At 33.9% G+C, this 25,454-nt stretch overlaps 1 long non-coding RNA gene across 1 annotated transcript; it reads left to right on the forward strand.

The window, feature by feature from the left end:
• Nucleotides 1-3,908: 3,908 nt before the first annotated feature.
• Nucleotides 3,909-4,559, forward strand: LOC132707520 (uncharacterized). Its single transcript, XR_009619744.1, has 3 exons — nt 3,909-4,044; nt 4,095-4,289; nt 4,342-4,559. It is a non-coding gene; the product is annotated as an uncharacterized LOC132707520 (long non-coding RNA).
• Nucleotides 4,560-25,454: the final 20,895 nt, after the last annotated feature.

The following is a 25,454-nucleotide window of genomic DNA, read 5'->3' on the forward strand; positions in this document are numbered from 1 at the left end:
CAGGTAAATTTCTATTAAAACACAGGTATGTCCCATGCTATCCTTTTGTTGATATCTTGTTTTATCTGCATTTTTCCAAAACGCATGTAGTCCTCCATGCAGTAGCTCTGCTCACTCTCTTCCGTAGAACATAAATATTCTATATGCGGAAAGATTTTGGCGTCTTCCAGCAAATTTTCATCTATAGTCAAATACAATATTCTATCGTAGTACTCGTAAAAGTTCAAACGAGACAGTACTCGTATTCTTTTAAATACCAATTTGCTTATGGTAATTAATTCCTGTACCCAGTCTTTCGAAATATAGAGTATACCCTCGCTATTTTCAATCTTGACCAAGACTTCACCATCACATTGTAGACAGCTGAGTTTGAAGCAGGTTAAATACATAACTTTACCAGTCGGGCCTGCTAACAATAACAGTGGAAGCTGTTGTATTAATTCTGTGAAGTCCATCTCGTCGAACGAAATGCTTCTTTTCTCCGACAAAACGTAGGGGAGAAAGCTCACTTTCACTGCCGGAGCGAAGATTCTTGCTGGGCTAAGACCTGAGGTAATTTCTAGCCCGAATTCCGGCAGCGTAATTGCTGCCTCGTAAATGTATTTTTGTTCGCGGATTATTTCCGCATTGACCACAAATCTTCCCCACGAATCCAATGCTTGCGTTGGATAATTTTCGACTTCGGACATTTTTCTCACTCTGCACTTAACACGATATTGTATGAGTGGAAACTGAATAAAAAATTAAAATTTCTTATAGCTTATATATGTATAACCCCACCCATTCCCCAGATCCAAAGCGAACGCCGCACAAACTTGTTTCGACAGGAAAAAAAACCTGACGGAGAACCTCCATCCATCCCACTTTTTTTTAGACAAGCTCTGACAAGAAAAAAAAAAAGTACGTATCAAATAATGCGCCATTTAAAAGGGGACATATTATCAATAGTGAAACTATTTATATTAACATATACCTTTATCCTCTTTGCAAATAATTTTCTACTCGCTCACAGGTAGGATCATGAAGATCCTTCAATATTTTGTTGCACCAGGTATTTAGCTTAGCCTAGAATTCTTTTGAAAAATTATTATTTTTAAAAAAAGGCGCGCGCTAGATCAGTTGCCGTTTCAGCGATATTTCCTTGTTTCCCGTGTCGGAGTTTATCTCTTTTCTTTTGTGCATATTCTTGTTTTAATTAAATCTTGATTATCTTTTTATGCCAATTTTGACGATCATCTAATTTTTTGTAACTAAAATTAATTCAATAGAAACAATTGAGGCGAGATGATGCCCGGCAGCTGTTGTATTAGGTATGAAAAAATCAATTTGGATGAAGGAGATGCTTCTTTTGTCCCGACAATGTACAAGAATAAACCTGTCTAACCATAGCAAAATGGGGCCCAAAACTGTGACACTAGGCGAGAGTATGCGTTATTTGGAAGTTAAATTTTAAAAATCCTTTGTAAAATATTCACGGGGAGGGTGTCAAGGCGTCAATTTTTATAAACATCGGAGGTCAGTGTCGGAGAAATAAGGGTTCTTCCCTTTTCTCCTCGTCTCTTTTTAACTCCGTTTTGAGTAATTTGTAATAATTTGAGAAAAAAAAAAATTCAGTACCCGAAAAATGGACACACATTTGCAAGCAAAACAAAAAAAAAATAGGATACAAAAAAAAAACTATAAAATATAGGCGCCAATGCAGGCAATAGTTTAAATACGGGAAGTTACATTTTTAAACATAAATTCAGATTTTCGGTGGCAATATAACTCTATTTTTCGTGTTTGTTAAGAACCAGGCTTTGGAAACGTCTGGTTAAGGCCACAGGTCATTAGCTTCTAAATAAACGCGAGATATCATGAAAACCGAAAAAGTTTGAATGGAATCTAACGTTTCCTTTTGTTTCTGAAAAATAGTAATTAAGCGGAAAAGTACTCGTAGTATATTGATTAATTGTAGAAATGTCTCATTTTCTACAAAACAACTTAAGTTAAATAAAATGCAAATTAAATTATTATAAATTACCGCTTTGTTGTATTCGCTATTTACTATGCCCCAACCTATGACGACACTGGAGGGTAGCTTAAAATTTGACCTGCTTGGTTTACCTGACTTTCGTAGGAATGCGGGTTGTTTCACGTGTCAGTCGAAGTTTAAAGAAGCGTTTGTGTTATGGGTTCGTTTCTGTTATCCGCGTTTGTTGCTTAATGCAATATCGCCAACGAGTTTAAGTTTTGTGTTCAATGTGTGTTTCATATACGGATAAATAAAACAAAAAAGACTGGAAAAAGATAGGTAAGAAGCTTTCGGAATTGCGACTTTAATGAGTAACCGCGTAACATTTTGACCTAGTATTATGTATATGTTCGACGAGGTTTCTATACTTAATTAAAAAAAAAAATTGGGGAGTGATCAAAGGAGGCTGAGGTTGGAGATACGGATCTTGTTTAGTATCAATTTTTGTTTAATAAAACAACCAAAAATGCTCGCTTACGTTTTTGAAGTAGGTAAAAAGGAAACAGAATTTTAATAGAAATAACGCACGATATATCTCCCAAAAAAATTCAGCCATATGAACAACGTGAAGAAGTTAAGCAGATAAAATTTTACAAGATTTTTGGGGGGGGCCAAGTGTAAATTCGGATTGTGGAAAGTAACAGATAGAGAGAATGAGTGACCTATATAGAAAAAGAGAGACAGAAAGGTAGATTTATTTAAACGTTTCTCGATCATCCACCCATCGGAGATAATAAATAACATTCGCTAGTTGTTTTTGCATGTATTGAGTTAAGTTCGGAATAGAAATATATCAATAGTAACAATTTAAATATGGTAATTTTTGGGGATTGTTATACGTCCGCCAGCGTATTAAAAATATGGTTTTAGGGGTTAGAACTTTTAAGTTTCAAGAAAAAAAAAACTCATGTTGAAATTTTTGTATTCGGAAGCTTCTGTTGTTTATTAATTTATAGACACTGGAAAATATAATAATAAAACATCCTACAGTTGACATACGTGTCCTCTTAAACTCGAAAAGAGCTAATTTATCTTAGAAGAGTACGTATTTTTGGTAAAATAGACATTTTTTATATTAAATATTTGACCGATCGATGTAATTCGTCAAGCAGAAACCGAGAAGAAAAGTGACGCTTGTGGTGTTTGCTGACAATCCGACCCTGCTTCGTGTACAAATGCAATGACATTTCGGCAGGGCTATAGGCTACGAAACCTTTCAAACTCGAAAAGGACGAACTGTTTTAAAGAAAAAAGGTGCTTCATTTTTGGTAAAAGTAATAGATAAAATTTTTTTTTTACGCTAAATATTCCACAGATCGATGTAACTCGTCAAGCAGAAACCGAGAAGAAAAGTGACGCTTGTGGTGTTTGCTGACAATCCGACCCTGCTTCGTGTACAAATGCAATGACATTTCGGCAGGGCTATAGGCTACGAAACCTTTCAAACTCGAAAAGGACGAACTGTTTTAAAGAAAAAAGGTACTTCATTTTTGGTAAAAGTAATAGATAATTTTTTTTTACGCTAAATATTCCACAGATCGATGTAACTCGTCAAGCAGAATCCGAGAAGAAAAGTGACCGGGGGTGCTGTTTGCTTACAATCCGACCCTGCTTCGTGTACAAATGCAATGCCATTTCGGCAGGGCTATAGGCTACGAAACCTTTCGAACTCGAAAAGGCGCTACTAATTTTGAATAGGTACTTAATATTGGGTAAAAGTAATAGATATGATTGTTTTACATTAAATATTTGACAGATCGATGTAACTCGTCAAGCGGAATCCGAGAAGAAAAATGACGGATGTGCTGTTTGCTGATAGTCCAGAACGGCTTCGTGTACAAATGCATGGCGGGGAGACCAGAAAGTTTTTGAAACTGCGTGAGTGGAAGTCTGCGTTGGACAAATTTTGAAAATATCTGAAGGTTTAACGAATTTTGGAGAATTCGACAGAGCTACAGACTACGAAACCTTTCGAAACGAACACACGTGTCCTGTTGAACTTGAAAAAAGACGAAATTATTTTTAAAAAGGTATATTTTTGCTAAATAATAGATTTTTTTTTAATTAAAATATTTGACAGATCATGGTAACTCGTGAAGCAACATCTCAGAATTGAATCGGGGAACGAGGAATCAAAAAAAAGGTTAACAATTTGGATCATTTTGGAAGATACATACGCCGCGCTTTTCAAAGCGGACAGACGTGCCCTTGTCCAACTGAAACGAACACACGTGTCCTGTTAAACTTGAAAAAAGACGAAATTATTTTTAAAAAGGTATATTGTTGCTAAATAATAGATTTTTTTTTTTAATTAAAATATTTGACAGATCATGGTAACTCGTGAAGCAACATCTCAGAATTGAATCGGGGAGTTGTGTATTTGCTGGCAATCCGGGCCTGCTTGGATCATTTTGGAAGATACATACGCCTGCGCTTTTCAAAGCGGACAGACGTGGCCGTGTCCAACTTGACCAAGGCGGAATTATTTTAGGAAAGGTATATTATTTGTAAAAAAAAAAAAATATACAATTTTTTAAGTAACATATTTGACAGACCAAGGCAACTAGTAAAGCAGAATCCGAGAATTCAATCGGCGGCTGTATGTTGACTGACAAGAATATAATTGCTGTTAATCCGGCCCTGCTTCTTGTACAAATGCAAAGTGGGGGAGACATGAACATTTTTCGAAATTGCGGCCCTATCCTCTTGGGATTTTACGTTGGACAAATTCTGAAAACGACCCAGAAATATAATTGGTGAGAAAATAGTTTTTTTTGTTGTGTTAACAGTTAACAATTTTTTTTTTATTTTGGAAATAAGGGGGTTTCAGTATGTACTGGTAATAGTGAATCAATTTAATGACCTCAGCATCTCTAAACCCCCATCTTGAGACGCGTTAACGATCCGGATCGAGTTACGTCGCGTAATTGTGTCACTTTTTTAATTAAAAAATGAAAGAGATGTACCTACCATACTTTAGAACCCCCCTACTCCCCTTTGGAGGTGATGAAATAAGTTTTGGCATAAAATATAAGTTCCTCGTATTACTTTGATATAAGTATAAGTCTTGCCTGTTTTTTTTTTTTTTTTAAAGGAAGTTCAAACCCGTGCGAGGTGAGGTTTGATATATGAAACAGACCAGTCATGGGGACACGAGATATGGAAAGTTTCAGCGTAGTCGTCGCCACATTGCTGCCAACACTGCATATATAAGGAGTCACGAACCATTCAGGTAAAATTTTGAAAACACATATTTGTGGCAATATAGAACCTCTCTTTTTTTTTAACAGGAATATTGAGACTTAGACCAGTATCTTTTTAAGTAGGCATGTGGGGTAAAGAAGACGCAGAAGCTTCAGTCGGGTACCTTCGGTAACGTAGGCGATTGATATATTTCCACCACTACATATGTTGGATTGGAATTTCCCATTTGATGCTTTGACTGACTAAATGAGGAAACTTGGAGGTAAGCTCTTACGGAATTCTATCGAGATATGTTTAGTAACATATTGGTGCATTACTCTGTCTTCCAGTCAGTTTCACATAAACTTTGCACGTATTATAGAAATGCCACCTACTTTTTTTGTGTTAATATTATTGAAAGTAGTAGCTGGTAGCTGTAGTCGTAAGCCCAGAGAGTCTCTGTTTTGAACATAATACACAAAATGGGGCGTTCAAAAACAATAGACTGCATGCCTTTTAGAGTCGGCGTAAACTATGGTCATATACCCCTGATCAAATTCAGAACTAGAAAATCGTTGTGTCTCTGCATTAAAAATAATAGTAAAATTTATTGTAGGCACCTAGTAGAGTATCGAAAATTTCCATTTTTAGTGCCAAATTGGTTACTCCAGTAAATTCCAACTGTTCTAATTTTTTTTTTTAATAATTTATGATGTTAGTGAGTTTCATTGCGATTATTTGTTACTTAAATTTTCTGCGTATTAAACCTTAATTAACAATACGCTATTCGTTAACGCAGGTAGAATTAATGACGCTGACTGACCTGATTTTGTCCAGGGGGGCGTAGTACGGTAGTTTGTACTGTGATGTTTGGTAGTTTGGCAGTGAGCTCTCATTTATGAAACTGGGGAATGTTTCGTTATCTTCAAATCGTAAACACGTATCATTAGAATTATATTTTTAAAATATTGATTAGGACATGTACTAAGTAACTAAATGCTCTAGCGAAAATATTCACACATATTGCGGAAAACGTACAAATTTAAATTAGAGAAAATTAACTATTTTTAGAGGTTGGTTTTTCAAAAAGGTGGGGATTTAGTTAAAGAGCAGATAGAGACTAAAGGGAAGCTCTATGAGAAAAATTAGAATTAAAAAGTCGATGTTTTCGTGTCATAGCGAAAGATGGATTATTATTAAAAATAATACTTGCATTAATTGTTGTCACCATTTGTGAAAAATATGGAAAATATCCTCTGGGTTCGCATACCTTTTTTTTTTAATTTTTTTTTAAGGTGGCTAACAAAATACACAGACAGAAAAGTTTAGATCCTGTTCGTTAATGTAGCGCATAGAAAAAAAATTAGAAAAGAGAACGTTTCGTGTATGGCATACGTAGTTAGTACGGAATATTAATCTGAAGGCTGCAAGACAGTGAAAGAGTGATGCGCTTAAGTGTGGTTCAGAGAGGTTATTTGGGCTGTAGAAGTTTTTCTTTGAACAGGGTTCAAATAGCGTCTCCTAGAGCGTTAGCAGAGAAGAGTATTACAGTATTTAATATAAGCGTCCAGATTTCATTGTTGTTGAGATTTAAAGTATATGACTTTTTAGTTAAGATGCCTTTCGAGTTTGCTTTATGGCTTGATAGGAAATTAAAGGGTAGATACAGATAAGTTACGAAAAAAAAGTATGTACACTATCCTCAAAGATCAGCAATAAATAAAAGAAATTGATGAAATAGTAAAGTTGACTGCAATATCTTAAAATCATCAATAAGATAGATAAATTAATTTTGTAAATATTAAATAATAACAATAAAATTATAATAGCAAAGAAAGCCTACCACGGCCACATACACATAATATTTTCGACATATGAACTTTTCCCAGATAAATAGTCAAATATTTCACGATACCTTAAAACAGAAGCATGCGGAAATATGTATGAAGTTAACGCACGGTAGATGGCTTAGTAAATTAAAAAGGTATACGGTTTCTAATATCCTACTTTATTAATGAAAATTTTAACCAGCTTTTTTGTTTTGCAGATATTATTGGTGGTGCCTGCCAGCTTCCAGTTCCGAGAAAAGAAATCCAACACTTTTCGTCTTTATTTCCCCTGTCCTTTGTGCGCAATAAAAGTACAGTTTGTACCCGCGAGGGTACACATTCGCAGAATTATATGTTTTTAAAATAAATGTTTTGGTCAATATTCACTAGGTGGGGTTACCTTATTAAAGAAAATCTTATTCCAAGAGGGGACACTAAATTACATTCGAACCGCTAGAGGGTGCAGATGGTCACGCGAACAATATGATCAAGTCTCATTGACGCCATTGCTTTTCATACGGGTGGGAAAATATCTGGGCTCTGATTGGCTTCGCCGCCATCGCAAACTAGAGGTGGGGAGATTGATTAAACCGCATTTCTGGTTGCTTATCCAATGGAGACCAGTTTCAAGGGATTATGGGTAAAGGCGGAGGAGCTAGAGAGTCGTGGGGAAGGAGGATACGCCCACAAAAGGGAGAGGAGTGGGGATGTCCCCAAGCATACATATATCTACTCATGTCAGTATACAAGTTGTGGAGATCCTCCACTATTGCTATTTTTGGCCAGATATTAAATAATTATAAAACTTTATAATCACATATTTAATGTAATGATCAAGTCTTGGCGGTTAATTTTGTCCAATTTAAATGTAATTTGGATACATACAGGTGGACGATAAAAACATATTATCATTGTATTTCTTAGGGTTCATAAAATATATATTAATTATTATTATATATTATTTTCAATCAACATTAACGTTGTGGACCGTCAATTCAAAGCATAAAGTAAACTTCAAAAGATCTCGTTAATTTCTAATCATGTGTTTTATGATTATTTTAAATTTGAATTGACAGATCACGAGTTGTAACGGAAGACGGAGAATCTAACAGTGACAGAAAATACGTTTTTGAAAAAAAAAGATAGCCAATAAAAAAAATTGATAAAACTTCCTTCAATTTTTTTAAATCAAAAAGTTAGTCTGTTACAGCAAGACACAGAAAATGCTCATATAGGGAAAAACGGTAATGTGCGGTGTAGAAAATGTTTTAGGTAGACACAGCACGAATATCCTATTTCCCAGCACGATCTTCAGTTTTAAGTTACTGTTTTAATCAGCTATCCGACGGGAACGACATATATTACTTTTCTAAATACTTTGACTTTTCTAAATTTAAAAAAGAAAATGTAAAGGAAACTATTCGTCATCAAGGGGATGGAACTGCCATCTTAATTGTTTAAAGTTTAAAGTTAAGCTTTGTTCGAGAGTGTGTTGATTAATACTTTATATAAAATGGTGATTCAATTTTTTTTTTAAATAAACGGTAATTCCCAAACGATTTAACAAATTTGGTCTCGCTGAAAAAAGCATTTATTTCTTCATCAAACTACTCTAAAAAATTAATTGCAATGATATGACTTTTTTTCATAAAAAAAATATTCAAAAATACCTCAATAGACTGTGACAACCATAAGATCTAAATTCATAGTTCTAATTGGGAGAATTAGAAATTGGCCTATCCGTCTCTACGACCCATTTGTGAATCTCTCGCTAGGTATAGCACCAAAAAGTATAAGATAGAGGGGAAGGTCGCGTATCCTGTTACGAATGCCATCTATTATTTGTGTTCAAGTACTAAAGTACTGTCAGGGCGGTTTAAATTAATGCGTAGCTTGTAACGGATAACAGCACTTTAGTTATATTTTAATCAAAAAAAAATTTAAAACTATTTCGACATAAATTATTTTTTTTCACATTTTATCTTTCAAACTTTAAATTGAATTGAGCCGTACGTGCCGCGCGTTTTCTCTTCATAGCACTTTATCTAGGTTTGTCTCTCCGATTAGAATCCACAGCTTCGATAGTAGCTCCTTAGTGTAGCATGTTAACTCTGGTTTTTATTGCCGTTTGTCTGTTCGAGTGAATCGTAATTGTTTTATTACGAATCTTGCATAGTGTTCTAGTGTGGTGGTTCTAGTGCTCGAAAACTGTTGCTGGTTTGCCAATTTATATTTTTTTCATGGGTTCATATAATCCAGCTCTTACTACTATAATATGGGTCTCAAAACTATTGAAATTCTTTTTTACAAATGATAAAGCTGTCAATGATTGTGTTATATTCGCCTTTAAAATGCGGGAGACCTTAAATCAGCTTTTAGTGAGAAATAGTGGCAGCTGGCGGCGTATGGGGAAGGCAGTTGGCTAGAACAATCGAAGACAAAATTACGTTAACATAATATTGACTTAACTTGAATTGAAGTAGAATTTTGACTTCACTTGTTCTAGTTGAGCGTTTTCGCAACTCAACTAGTCAAGTCAAGCAAGTCAGAAACTGCTAGGAATACGCAAAATACGTTGCCTTACCGATACTTTATATTCTGATTATCCTTGCCCTTACAATTTAATTTTTATATTCCTGCAAACTTTAGAAAAAAGTCTACACCAAGAAGGCAACCAAATAACAATAAAAACCGCTGTAATAGTACTTTTTTTGAAAATTTCTAAAAACTAAATTTTCGTTATTCAATATTTTATGATAGGAAAAATATATATAGAACTATGATATCACTATATTTTTATGAAAAAAAATCTTATTGGTGCACTAAATTTTTTACGAATAGGATCAACACATATCATAAATAAGATGTATTCTTGATGTTTTACAAAGAAATATCCAAAAACTAATGGCCGTAGAAAAAGTATAATACATATGTAACATATATCTAAAACTTCTTTTTTAAGCACTCGCTCCGCAGCGTTGCTACTGCCAAAATAAAGTTAAGACTTAGACCTACCTTAATATCGTATAAATTTCATTTCAATCAACTGTTTAAAATGCTGCACACAAATTTAATATTTTCAACGCCGACTTTTGACAGACATTTGAAGTAATGATACTTTAGTTGCGGACTTAATTATCGTACATGTAACACGTTGGTAAATTTCTTCAGTCTCTCGTATATTAAGAACTTGCTTCGCTCATGCCGAATCAAGCTCGCCATTAAAATGTCGTTTATCAAAATTATTTATCAGTTTTTTATACCCATGTAGCCGGTTATAGCGGGAGTCTTTATCAATAGTATCTATTATCCCTCTTCGATTTGAATACTTGTGAAAAAATAAGTTTTTAGCATTTAATTCTCCTTTTTTCACTAGCTTGCTTTGTTCTCAATCATGAAACCCGCTGTGCAATATTGTACAGGTCGCATTCTTTGGTTTTATATTTAATTGCACATTTACAAGCGACGGAACTGTAATTTTTCCCGATGACCCAAGCAAAATGCACCTTCAAGTAGTATTAGCAACCAAAAGCGCTACTCCGTCCAACATGACCTGATAAAATGCGCTGATATCCGCAAGCGCATTATATCGACAACGGACGGCAAATCGACTTTTTTGTGTACCTTAATAACCTCCAATTCATTTCCATTACAAGACAACCTTTGTTAACAACAATCGCGCCGGGCTCGTAGCAAAACGTCCGGCTTGCAGTGACGGAGTGGGCCTTGGACTCCGGGGGCCAAGCGATTCTGATCCCAATAAGCAAACCGCGGCGGCGGCGGCGGGCAGGAGCACATCAACCCATACCCCGGCCTGCTTGATTTATTAGGGCTGGAAATTCGAGCCCAGTAAAATTCTAAAGTCTCCTTAATGAGATGCGGCGCTGTAAACTTTTTCCGACCAATGACAACGATGGGGGCGGCGCTTCGTGCACGGCCGTTTTTTCGAGTGGGGGAACAGCGCGAGGCAGGCGCTTAAAAAACACTCTCTTGATCCGGCTTTAAAAATACATTCGAGTTTCAATGGCCGCGCCTCTCTCTCACTCCGAAACTCCGTTTTTTACTTTCGGAACGGGGTTTTTGCGGCAAAACAGGACTGATGGGGGTCCTGGTTTTTGCGGTCGCCTCTGTTTAAACTGCTGGCAGTTTTGGATCTGTTTTCTAGAGGATTTTCAACTCTTTGTCCTTTCTTATTTACGGCTTTGCCGCTCTCTTATTGAAAGAGTCTGAAACCGTGTAATTAGTCTTTCCCTTTGTACGAATTTGGTGGGTCATCTCACACGCATTAGCTACGCGCGATGGACGTTTTCCGCCGCCTAATTTGAAACGATGGTGTTTAAGTTTTTTTTTTTATTTATAGAATTTGAAAACAGTAGGGTCTGCGAAGGTGTTTGTCTGATTTCTTGTCTCTCAGGGATATCAATGCCTCATAGAAATTTTGATTTTTTGTTTTGGTAATAATGTTATTAAACGTTCATTGGGTAATACTGGAAAAAATGGCCCAGCAGGTCAGTCGGCCATTTTTAATATACATTTACAATTTTAAATCCTCGTCACTGTTACTTCATCCGTTCTACACATGTTCTTTGGATTTTGTACAAGTATATAAAAAATATTTTTTCACTTGCATGAAATATATTTTGCTAATCCTTAGTCCAAAATATGCACCGATCAAGCAAATATGCACCGATCAAGACCCTTATTAAGTACTTTTGAAAAATCGAATATTTGAAAGTATCTACGCTCGTGTAAAAATTCAGCGTCGAAAAAAAAATTTTGTTTGTCTGTCCTTTCTCCGTTCTAGTCTTTTGGTTTTTCCTGAATAACTTTAGAACCGTTAGAGCTAAAAAATTGAAATTTGCCTCCTGTTAACCCTCCACAAGATACATGAGCTTATAATAAACGGCCTCGATCCGACGCCTGGCATTCATCTTTATATTTTTCGCGATTTTCGACTGCTTTTTTAACATTGCTATGAAACACGATAAAAGTCCGAAATTTGAAGCAATCGACTTCATATTTGGCACATATATGCAGCTTTCCCTATTGAAAATGGGGGGCTGGGAGGTAGGGTAGTATTTAAAAAAAAATAAAAATCGCATGTGCAATTGTCTACATAAAAGACCATTTTTCAAAACCCGTTGATCGAAAAAATTCTTGAACCGACTCCATAAATTTTATTCTCGACAATTTTTCAAAAATATACAGAGTGCGCCGCAAATTCCAAAAAAATGAAAATTGAAAATTGGCAATAATTTAAAATCTGTGTTTTAGATGTTAGTTTCTTTTACATGACAATATAGACCGTATAGACACCTAAAACTTTTGTATCTGAAGTTTTTAACTATTGTAAATGGTATTCGCGAAATTCTGCGCAATATTAAATAAAGTAATAAGTGCGCCAAATTTGCAGCTACCGACTTCAAAGTTAGCAGAAAACTATAAGACCGAACCCACATTTATAATCTTCAAATTGGAAGCAATCGCTATTAATTGTACAAATTTACAGGGTCTATGCACAATAAAACTTCATCGATTTTGCGAAAATCCCTTAGTGGTACGATAGAAAAACAAAGCGTTAATCTAAGACAAGAAACAGCGAAGCGGCTTCTTTTGGAAATAAAAAGCTGTTTCGCGCTACTTGCGACGAGCTTGCTCTGCCCAGTAACGATTATTTGAAAGCAATTTGGTTTTAAGATGTCGCCCACAGTTACGAACCACTTCGGATATTTCCGCTACTTTAGTAACTTATTTATAAGCGATCGTCACGGATGTTGTGTTGATGAATGTCAATTATGACACGTCATACGTCACTCGTGTATTCTTGCTGTTTTGCAAAAATGTACTCAAAATCTAAGTGTTGTAGAAAAAGCATGGTAAACTTCTTCAGTCACTTCTCTATTACGCGCCCGTGTGAAATCAAACTTAAATTGCGTTTATCGCAAATTTGTTGGCTTAAGGCCATTGCTTTTAACAAATTGGGGAATTTGAAAGCTGCGCATTTAAATGAGATAACAAGTGAGAACAAAGTGATGCTATCATGAATACCAGAGAAGATAACCAAAGTGTTTACGAAATAGCCCGTGAGGGCTTATAAAGTGTCATGATTGGTTCAAAACTCCTTTATGATGTTGCTAAACACATTGCAAAATAAGTTTTCACAAATTGAGAGGAAAAATAATTTCAGCAGTGGTAAGTTAAGGACAGGGCAAGACATTTTTTAGAAGTCCATCGGCTAAGTTCATATCAGACCTGCTAAGCCACGGAAGGAGGGTCGTGAGAATATTGTTAGTCTAAAAACCGGCTACTTGCGTCTATGTAATATCAGCAGCAGTATATATAAAAGTCATTCCAATTTTATGTGGGATTTTAGCAAACAAGATGAAAGTCACAGATAGCAACTTAATTAGAATGATCACAGCTATGAAACCAGGATTAAATCCCAGAAGAACTATATGTGAATTCAAAATAGCTGCTTCTAGTACTTGTCAAGGGTGTTCTTTCATTTGTGCCAAATCTGCAAAACTATGAGACTAAAATAACGTTATAACAGTGATGCCGACTTTACAATGAAGGCTTCCTGGTAAACTTCAGGACCTATAAAATTGTTTTTAGTATAACTATCTTAGCAGACCTACAAGAAGAGGAAACGCGGGACAGCCGCCATTATGTGGAATTTGAATTGCTAACAGAAGAGTGCAAAGTGAGTTAGAAATGACAAATCCAAGTATTATTGATACCATAAAAATGATTCAAAGTGAACCCTTTAACTTCCGAAATATGCACAGGCCTATGAGAGAGTATTGAGGTTGGTAAGAAGTCTTGTTGAAAGAAATAGATCTTTTAAAAGGTCGCCTACTATTTTAAAATATTTCATATTTAGTTCGCAAATTTTGTAATTTTTATCTTATGTATATATTTTTTTGACTAATTTTTTTATATATTTAATATAATTATCCTCACATATTTTCAACTTAATTTTATTTAAAACGTCTTTTCCTTTAATTATTGGTGCCGAAACGGCTCCGAACGGTCGCACGGGATAGTTCCATCCCTCGAAGTTTTATCATAGGTAATAATATTATGTTATGCCATATAGCCTCTGTAGAACGAAAGGAACTAGTATGGGCCGTGCTTGAAACTTTAGTTGGTGAATAGTGTATATAGAAGATAATCTTTTCTACTTTGAACAGTAAGTAAGTAAGAGATGTCAGCGATCTGATAAAAATGTTCCAACAAAATGTGAAAGCATGCCCAACAATTGAACAATCGCCTCCGTTAACAACGATCCGTTTTCGACTTATATAAATTCGGTGCAATATATTGCAGCAACAACGTCGACTGTGGATTGCATTCGGCTCCCCGTGGGGAGGTTGGGAGGGGTATTATACCGGACATACTTTTTGCATTGTTCGCCTCCCGGTAATAAATAATGGATCTCTTTAACAAAGTGCGTTGGGGGCCGCGTCCATGTTGCAATTTATTTCTTTCTCTTTCAATCCTGTCTGGAGTATTAAATGTGTACTATCGGCCAGGTAATTATTTTGAGTACTTTTCGGCGTCGAAGTTGGCTGGAACTGTAACGAAGTTTTCTATTGTGCAGACAGTTTTTTTTTTTCAAATCGATAAAGCGAGTATGTGTTGACTCCTGCAAGCGCCATTTTCTTATTAAGCTGGCCGTGCATTCGAAGGATGAGGATGCATGATGCATGATGTGATCTTGTACAAGTCTATTTTATTCCCATACGCAGGAAAAAGGCCATTAAAAAAATTAATCTAACAAATATCAGGCCGTTAATGAACAATTTTTCTTTTTCTATTTAAATGATTTTATTTTCGAACTACCAATCAAAATATTCAACTAAACTTGGTAAATTTGCAGAGTTTCGTTACATATTGAGAATAGTTAGTGTATAGTTTCAGACTACTGAACCGCAACAGTTGGTTCTGTGGAATACTTTGTACTACTAGAGTTTTTCTTTGTCTTAATTTTATGTACATTGGGAATCTATGAAATGCAAAGAGAAGGGCTACAAATATGTTTGGAACCGTAATGGAGCAATATTTGTTAGGAAAAGTGAAGATGACCGTCCAATCAGCATAAGAGATAGTGCCCACATTGGCACTGTATTGAACCACTCTGACTAACGCAAAAATTTAATCTAATACAATTTTTCGGTGAATTTTATTTTTATTTTAATTATGTGACCATGACCATACACTCCAATTATAAACGTTTGAAAGTTAGACATTTAAATGCTAATGCTCGCGTCGCGAAAATAAATTTAACATTTTTGTGTATCTCAAAATAACTTAAAAGCTCATATACCCACAACTGTTGTTAATATAGATGGCTATAGTTTAATCCGTGTCGTCAGACGTGGAGGTGGCATAGCAGTGTACTTCCAAAAGAGCAAGTTAAAAGTTGTAAGTGACTTGTTGCATTGTGTTACCGGTTAACGACATTGTGTAGTGCAAATGAATCAGTCGCAAACTATGATTATGTCTGAAATATCACCTTCATTCGATTATATTATTGCTACCGGTGATATAAATGTTGACTTGCTGTACCCTTTCAGAATGTTTTGATACCTATCATATGAGTCAGATTATAAATAACCCAACTAGGGTCACACGATCGACTTCAAAACTCGTCGACCCTATTTTATTAACTAATTTGCAGTTGGTAAAAAACTGCGGTGAAATTAATATAGATTTCTTCTCAGATCATGACATAGTTTTTGGTGAGTTATATTTGGAGTCGACCGAGTCCAAGCAAAAATTGTACACTTTATGGTCTTTTAAATACTTTGGAGAGGACGAATACATTCGGGAAATGCGGACTATTAACTGGGACAACGTTTATTATGTTAATAACATTGAGGAAAATATTAAGTTTTTAAGCGGAAATATTGTAGCCCTTTTTGACATTTATGCCCCGGTTAACACAGTTAAGTTGAACAAACCCTTAGCGCCATGGCTTGCGGATGCAGTAAACCAGATAAGAAAAGAGAGAGATAGAGTATTTCAAAAATACAAAAAAAAAAAACAAAACTGGCGAAAACTGGAATAGATACAGAAGTATACGTAACTACGCTTTGTCGTCCTTCAGACGTGAAAAAACTGCATATTTAAAATTTGTTGTTAAAAAGAATAAATATCATCTCAAGAACTAAGCGAGCATTACCACCAAATTTGCAAGATCCACAAATTATCAACAAATATTTCTTTTCTACTTTTTCGAATACCAGCGCGGATACTGAGTTGATTGAATTTTATAAGTCCAATAGGATAAGTAACTCTATTTTTGATAAACAGATTAAATCAAATACTTCCGGATGTGACGCTGTTGCTTTACTTATGGTTAGACTGTGTCCCCCGGTCATACTTAATCACATTACTTATATCATAAATGTTTGTTTAGAAACTGGATACTTTCCATCCATATGGAAAACAGCCATAGTTTTCCTATTCCGAAGGTTGCTTCTCCACCCGGCGCCAATGATCTGAGACCAATCAGCATATTACCTGTGCTTAGCAAGGTGTTGGAGAAGGTTGTTCATGAGCAAGTACTTTCGTATACAACTAGTCATAATATAATTCCATCAAACCGGTAAGTTTTTCTACCAAAACATAGCATCCTTACTGTTGTACTGCAAATTAATTATCTAATAATAAAAACATTGTATGAAAATGTTTCAACGATACTGGAATCACGAGCTATTGTGCGCTAAACTTTGGTTTCACTGATCTTTTTTTTCCAGTCGTTTTTAAATAATACTCAGAGTTCGTCAGAACTAATATCGCTATATCAGATTTGGGTAACATTGGATTTGTCTAATGACGTCAAATTTTCTCAAATTCATTTCATTTATATGATAACGTCGAAGCTAATCTTAGTTTAGATCTTAAAAGTCTTTCTCAATATAGTAAAAAACAAAATCCTAAGCTAAATTCCAAAAAACGCAAATTATGCTATTTGCTAAATTCAATTGGAAAATGAAGATTTTAAAATTACAAATGAAGCAAAAAGCTTTAGAGTGAAAATGATGGTCAATTGAGATATAGTGGCCACATTTCTAATTTATGTAATTAGGCTTATACATACTGTTTTCCATTAGACTGTGCATTCTTATACGTTGCTGATAAATACAGATTACAAAAAATCCAGAACAGCTGTGCCCAATCGTTTATGGTTTGAGAAAGTTTGATCGAATACCGGAAAAAATATTTGCGTTGAAATAGCTCCGAACTAATTACCTATTTCAATTTTTACTTGCAATGGTTGTATTTAGGGATTTCAAATATCCTTTACCAACTTACCTAGATCGTGTAGTGTTTCATTGTGTCATTAAGCTTTATAATAATTATAATAAACATTTTGAATCCAGCTCAGTTTTAGTTATTAGGAAAAAAATTAAGGTCCATTTAAATTTACAAAAGTTTCTGTCCTAAACAAATTATTGGGTATAAAATAGGGGTCTAGATTAGATATTACCATCTATAGGACGAAAGTAGCGAAAAGCTCTACTTATTTAACTTCTTGATAGATTTGCTAATGCTGATAATTCATTTATTACTTTATCGACAATGGTTAAGTCATAAAATCTAATTTGGCCATTCATTGATCAAGATTGAGATCAGCCTATTTTCATAGGGTTTTAAAAAGTGATAACAATTTAGTCTTAGACTCTAAAATTGTTATTAATTAACAGCAACTTATTGGATTGATTACGTTTTTGGTATTAACCAAAACTAACCAAAATTAAATTGCGAACACATGCGCTTTTAAACCAAAAGGGTCCCGTTGAATAGACGTTTTATTTATGTTATTGAAAAATACATTAGGCACAAGGTTGTGTTGGTTATGCTAAGCTACTAAAAGTGATTTATCTATTTTTCCTGCCCTCCAAATTCAATGATACATTAGATATGATAAGCGTTTAAGACACTTTAGCAAAGCAAAGTCTTCACGACAGTGGAATAAACACTTTTGAGTTGTATAGAATGCACGCTTTATAAAAAAAGAGTATACCAGCAAGAATCGTCTAGTAATGTATATAATGAGTGAAAAGTAACATCGATGAAAAAAAATTGGTTTTGGTTAGTCGTCCTAGTAATAACTCAAATAGGTATTTTTTTATTTTTTGAAAATTGTGTTTTTCATAAAATCTTTTAATTCACCTAACCTCTAAAATAATGAATAAACAAGAATATATTGGAAAACTGCTTCTACCTGGCGCCGGCGTTGTACAATAATGTGAACTCAAAATTTTTAATGAATGCAGGGTTACCAAATCAAACGTCCAATTTCCATCGATGGCTAAATAGTACCGAATTCACCCGATCGCTCCCGAACCCATAACTAAAGTACCGGAAATGTCCGAATAGGCTTCCGATCGTAGTAGATCACTGCATAATTGGGTATTTTAGAGTAAGGAGTAGACAAAATTATTTATGCAATAAACAATAACTGTTTTCTTAGCTTAAGATGAAAATTTGAAACTCATTTTCAAAATATTGATTAGATATCAATTTGAGCAGGAAGTAGAAAAACGCACAAAGTCTCCTTTAGAATACGTGATTTTAAAAAGCTGGAAGACGAATTTGAGCCATCCATGCTCAATAATACAGTTTCTCAAAAAGCCTCAAGTTTTCAGTTAAAAAAATAAGCAAATTATTTTTTAAATGCTTCCTGAAAGTTTTGGTTAGTGTTTCAAATTCGAATCTAACCACTGGGATCCCAAAATCGGTAAGAAATTCAGGGTAGGTCAACGTTTCGTATCGAGGCCAATAACATTCTGTTAAAGAAAATACAATTATTTTTGCTTCCGGAAACACAGTTATATGTTGTTACTTTTTTGATGATTTCTGATTAAGGTTTATAAGGCACCAAGAAGTTTTCTTGAAGATATTGACGTATAATAAAGAATTCATTCGTACTAACAGAAAATATATTTTTTATATGGACACAAATACAGAGTTTTTATATCCTTTGAACTTTAGTAACGTACTTATGTTAATGTGTCAAGTTTTAGTTTTGCCTCTCAAATAATGTTTTATAAACGCTTGGAAGAATGCTGAGACAGAAGACAATTTGTATAGCGAAAAAAGAAAACAACCTTATAAAGATATATTAGGAAAATTAATTACTAATTAGCATTGGTCAGTATAAGAAGAAGAAATAATAGATTTAGAAGCCCTTCATAATACATAACAACAAATTAATTTAGCACCGCTGCATGGCTCTGACCACGAGAATACTTATAAATATTTCTTACAGTCTTGTACATATTTACTTATGTGTAACAATTGATAAATATATTTCAATTTAAGAAAAAAGCAGGCCAAGGTTTTAAATAACTCTTAAGTTTTCTGGAGCGATATTCATAACTAGCAGAGAGGGGTTATTAATTTGATATTTTGATAAATTTTAATTATAAATCTAGTAAGTATTGTAATCACATCGTTAGTCATTATGATAGTTACATTACATGTTTGTATTTTTCTTAATATTTTGTAAATTAATTTATAGTGTTGTAACTCAAATACCAAGGAATATTAAGTTCATCGTACGACCTTGTGTGCGTTAATTTAACATAATTAAATAACAGTGTGAAAATTCTCACCTGAAGCACTTGAGCAGTGCTAAAATTACTTTTAAAAGGCCACTATCGATAATGGGTTTCGTTTTATCTGAAATGTAGTTTCTCCACTATGCATGGACCATTTTAATTTATTATCATTTATAAGGCCCAGCGCTGAACCTTCGTTATTTTTCACTGTTAATTTGAATGGTTGAACGTCAACCCGAAAATTAAAATTATACAACTGGATTAAAAAGTACTTAAAAAACACTTTACTAAATACTAACCACACCGTCAAAGTAAAGGGTATAATCTTGAATGCCAGTGGTCCATGGGAAAATGTAACCGTTTAGGCGATTTTATTGGAAATTATATGATAACTAAAACCTAGTGTCTCTAGAGACGAAATCACAATTTGATAACTACCATCACGCATTTGTTTTCTGTAATATTACAGTCGCACCATTCAAAATCTTTGTGCAAAGTGTAACAATTCTGCATTTCGAATAGGACCCGAAAAAATTATCAAATATTTCTGGAACGATAATTTTGTTTTAGAATATATTCTCACAGGAACTCCGTGATTTTAGGTCGGTACTAAATATCCATGCACGGTTTTTAATATTAAGTTTTTTAGCAATTAACTCAGTGGTGCAAAAAGAATATCCTCATCAACTTTAGTAAGAGAGTTTGCATCGAAATTTCAACTATAAGGCACTCCGCTAAATTGGTCTTTTCATTTTGGAGGTGGTACTATAAACCGAGAAGCCCGCCAAATTTCAAGACCTGATTAAAATTCAATAAAATAGTACATTATGCAACAAGTATAGCAAAAGTCATGTGAGTCACGAGTTTATTTGGCACTAGCGGAGCACATTGGGGTGAATGCTTAATAAACGAGTTACTTAAAAAGTTTACCAAACGTGTTACACATGATACTTTTTCTACAATTGTTAATTTTTGCAAAACAACACAAGAACATTTGCTAAAATGATCGTTAGAATTGGGTATATTAATATAAAATATTTCCGAAAACATCAGATGCCTCCAAAACCCGTGTGGTAATATCCCGGAAATATCTGCAGTGATTCGCAGATTCGGAAACGAAACTGACTTAGGAAAATGTCACTTTCCACAGGCTAGATCGGTGCATAATTGGGCATTTTACAGAAGGAAATAGAAAAACGTCTTTAAGTTCCTTCGAAAAATGTTTATTATTATTTAGGATGCTCAACGATTTCCCATAACACTGTTGCCTGGGGACAAATCAGCGACACCTGGACAGTTTTTATTGCACAAAATCCTCAGACTCCTTATTGCTTAGGGAAATCTTAAAAAAAATAGCTTAATATTTTTTTAAAATATGTTGCTACAAACAAATCGAAGTTTGAAGTTAATAATAATAATTGTATAACCATCTAGCTTACGGAAATTGTCATTTTACCTTGTCATTTTCGTTTCCCACGGATCCGAATCACTTCGGACATTTCCAGAATAATAATCATAAATACGTATTTTAAAATATCACCAATTTTTGCTGGTTCACGTCAATACAATCGTCTTTTGGTCTATTAAAATGTCCAAAATATATCCTGAGACATTTTTATCTAATAAGAAAATTAACTCTGTGTCAGAATTTTTCTCGTTTGTTTATTTAAATAAATTTGTAAAAATGAATTTTTTGTCCCTTCATTAACAATTTTTCCTTTTCATTTTTTTGTAGTGTTCGAAACTAAATAGTTATCTACATATCTAGGACAGTTTTATTGGAAAGACGAATTTTTCCCATTTGGAAAAGCCTGTACAGCATAAAATATTATTTGGATGAAAAAGATAGTTTGATAGCATTTCTATATTTTCTTACTGATGGATTCCACAAATTTCATATACCAGCGCAGGTCTATGACTTCGTTTCCTCTTGGATCGTTCAAACTATTCAATCTGATTATTTTTAAGCCTCTGGCAGTGTATGTGGCGGCATCTCTCGCACTGCGTGTGTAAATTCAACCCTCTGTTAACCCGATAGATGTCGCCAGAAGATCCGCTGATAGCTTCGGACAAAATGCGCGACCACTCGAGTTCGCTTATTACTCAGCACAAAAGCCGGTTTAAAAAGGCCATTGTGGCTATTGTCGGGCGAAATATGCGATTAAAATTAAATAATGTGCTCAATTTTGGTTTTTGCCGCTTGTAAAATGGTTTTGTTGTTTGCGATGCGGTCAAAAAGTTGCTATCCAAATTGTGATATGAAATAGTTAGATTGTTTTTCTTGACAGTGGTGGTTGCACTGAATTTGTAAAGACAAAAATTGTGGGAAATTTTTTTATAAATTTCATGAGACGTAGGGTTGGGAGGTAACCATTAATCCATTAATATTCGCGTATTTTACTTGATCGCAGTAATACTTTTGCCATTTTATGACTGATTTGCTGACGTGATAATAAATTTAAAAAAATATTCAATTATGTTTGGTTTTACAATATTATAAAATATAAACTGTTTAATTGAGAAATACAACTTTTACTGTATTGCAGCTTTAGAACAAAAGTTTCGAGTTCATGATTTACTAGAGAAAATATTTTATATAATATATATCTTGCCGAATTTTTGACATCTTATGCACTAATTCATTTTCATTATTTTATAGATAGGCGGCTCTCTCGTAAATTTGAAGAATACTAAGAATGTTGAATCAATGCCATTCATTTGTTACCGTGATAGCTGGCTATAATGAGAATACACTAGCACAAAAAATGTTTATGACAATTAAAAAAAATTAGAGATATTTATTTACAAAAGACTAAAATTAAAAATATTCTTGGGCGCACAATTACACAAACAGATCTGCAAGGAATGTTTTTTCCAAGGTCGTTCTGCCTTTCTGTCTTCTGGCGAAATAAATTTATCATATATTTGGGTCTTACCCGCTATACCTGCTTTAAATCTTTAATTTTTTGAAGATTAAATAATTAATGGGCTGGCACAACTATACTGCAACAACATATTCAGTTCGTGTAGTTCGCCATTGGTTGGAGTAATTTCTTGGAGATTCACTACAAACGTGAAATTGTGTCGAGAATAGCTTGGCAATAAAACATAAGCAACGTAAAATGAATTAATGTGCGGCCGGACTGCTGAAAGAATTTAACGACACATTTCTTCCTTTCCCAATAATAATTTTAACTAGTTGCATTCAATGGTAATGTAAGTTTACAAGTTCCGGTAGCACCCCTTTTTGTTGCTGTCATTAGGTGAAAACCATTTATTTGTGAAAGAACTATATATTTCGGTTTTTGGCCGTTGAACTGTCGCACACAATAAAGAAGTTTACAAAACCACCTTTACTGTCCGCACACATCGTACATCCAAATATGATTATGTTCATTAGGGGCTAATTTAGTCTCAATTAGATGTAAATTTTTAATACCAATGGCTTTCCAATAAGTTTTTTTTGTAAAGCCAAGACTTTATTTTAGTTTTGCTGTTCGGTGCAAAAAATAAAAGCGACCAAAGAAATTAATGAACAATTTTCAGGCTTTTGTTTTCGGTTAAGGAGATTTTTGGCATTTTTGACGCTGAAAACAAAATATTTTCGAATGTCTATATTTAGTCGTTGTTTGAAAATCATATTAATAATTATGCAGTAAAATTTACATATTTTAACAGACGCTATTGTTCGGAAGTGATGTTTCACTTTATAGCAAATTTGCCATACTTTCTTCAGAACGCTATCGTATATGGATCGATTGATATATTTTATGTTTAAATAAAATTGCTAACGATTTTTTTTTCAGAATAACTTCCTACTTCAATATTTTTTTCTTTTTTTTATGCACGTGGCTGCACATAGATAGTGTTTTAGTTAGTGGGTGGGTGATATAACTCACTTATTTTGCTATTCTAATAACTAATAACAAAAATTTAGTAGGTAGGTAGTTTCGTCATTTTGTTTGCTTGTTTGTCATATTGCACATGATAATATAGAAGAATTTTCATAGACTTGTTTACTATTGAAGTATTGAAGCAGCTGACAAATCTGGCTGTTAACCCTACAATGCAAATTAATAAAATTAAATACTTACGATAATTTGTTTTTAAATCCATATAATATTTCAATCCGAACTATCCAATAAAATGTATACCCAAGCAAGAAGGGATATGGTGTTGGGAGAATAAGCAGAAGCCAAAAAATACGTAAGCTTTATTTACATCTACTTACACATCCCGAAAAAAAATGGTGCTGTCGTAACTAACACTCTAGATATACATAGTTTTTTTGTAATGTACTCCAGTCAGAGCAGCTGTGCAGTTAAGTCACGTATAGTGACCTAATCAAAAATGATCCGCGTGTCTTAGCTATCTTGGTACCATTTTTAGAAAACTGACAAACAAACTAAATAAAGATGTCATGATATGACGTAACTAGACAATTGCTTTGACTGGATTTTAGCAACATATTCTAAAAGTAACATTAATATAGATTATTAATTAATATAGACTTAGAGTTCACAGCTTTTAGAAATTTTTTAAAACATTTAAAAAAATATTAATAAATTATTTCAGATACAAACACAATAAAAGTTCCTCCAAACAGACACCTACGCATGCCGATCTAACCAGAACTGTGAGAGTTTGACGTTTTATAATTACAAACTGTCCAATTATTGAATATATTGAAAATTACAGGTGCAATACCCGGAAGAGGAAATAATAAAACGATTTTCCAGGACTTATTAAATTGAGTTAGTAATTATAGTTATAATAATATAACTAACGCAGTTTCCATCCAAGAGAAAGTGTAGCTTAAAAAATAAATGTTAAGGGCTCCCCTTTGATAAATATATATAAAAAATTATTCGCTTATGAAGAGAGCGGTAGGGATACAAAAGGAAAAAAAGACAAATGAATCAGAAGTAGGAAGCAACCAAGAAACAAGAAATGCCACGAAAATGAAGGGGAAGTGACGATGTTTTGTCTTTAAGATTATAGATGCCCTCATATTATTCTGTCAAAAATTAACGTTTCATTTGTTTTTTAATAAATTTTGTATTTATTAATTCTTTAAAATTATTTTTGTTCTTAGGTATATTTGTAAATGTTTTAGATGGATATTTATGTTATAAACACAAACGATACGTTAGTTTTTCATAAAGATAGGATGAACATTGTAATGTTTCTTCTGGTTTTATTTTGGATAGTCAATGGCAGCACTGCAGCTACAGTGCAACTAAGCCTATAGCTTTCAATAATATTGAATATTTGTTGGAGTAATTTAAAGCAAAGTAATAGAACTACATTCCAGTCGATTTTCAAAAAGCAATTCTCGTCGCCTTATCCCCTTCTATTCTACGGCAAGTTCAAAATAACATTTTGCAATAGCGTTCCTTAAAACCCATAATTTTTTGTCATCTATAAGTGGTATTAAAATTCGGTCCTGGGTGATTGGCTTGGGGCAAATTTGTGCATACGGTACTACTTAGCGCAAAGCAGAGCTGCAAAAGAAAAAGGCGTTAAAAATAGAGTTGCGAAGAAGTTAGAACTACCAATCCAAGTTTACCAATAATGCATGCAACTATTGTGAACTACATTTTAAATTTAAAATTAGAATATGAGGCTAGTCGTATATTCTTAAAAATCAAATGTGACAGACTCAAAATACATTTAATCAAAATAAAAGAATAAAATTCACTATTCGAAAATGTAATATTTCAAAAATTTGTTTTTGTTGAATTTATAAATTCAAGGTTGAACAATCTTTGGCAATCCATGGCATCCATGCATGTCTTTTTTACAAATTTGTCTCTACTTGTATCTCTGGATGTATGTTTATCAGATAAAAAT

The sequence above is a fragment of the Cylas formicarius genome, unplaced genomic scaffold (assembly GCF_029955315.1).
Source record: "Cylas formicarius isolate icCylForm1 unplaced genomic scaffold, icCylForm1.1 PGA_scaffold_10__41_contigs__length_53128322, whole genome shotgun sequence".
Taxonomy (NCBI): domain Eukaryota; kingdom Metazoa; phylum Arthropoda; class Insecta; order Coleoptera; family Brentidae; genus Cylas; species Cylas formicarius.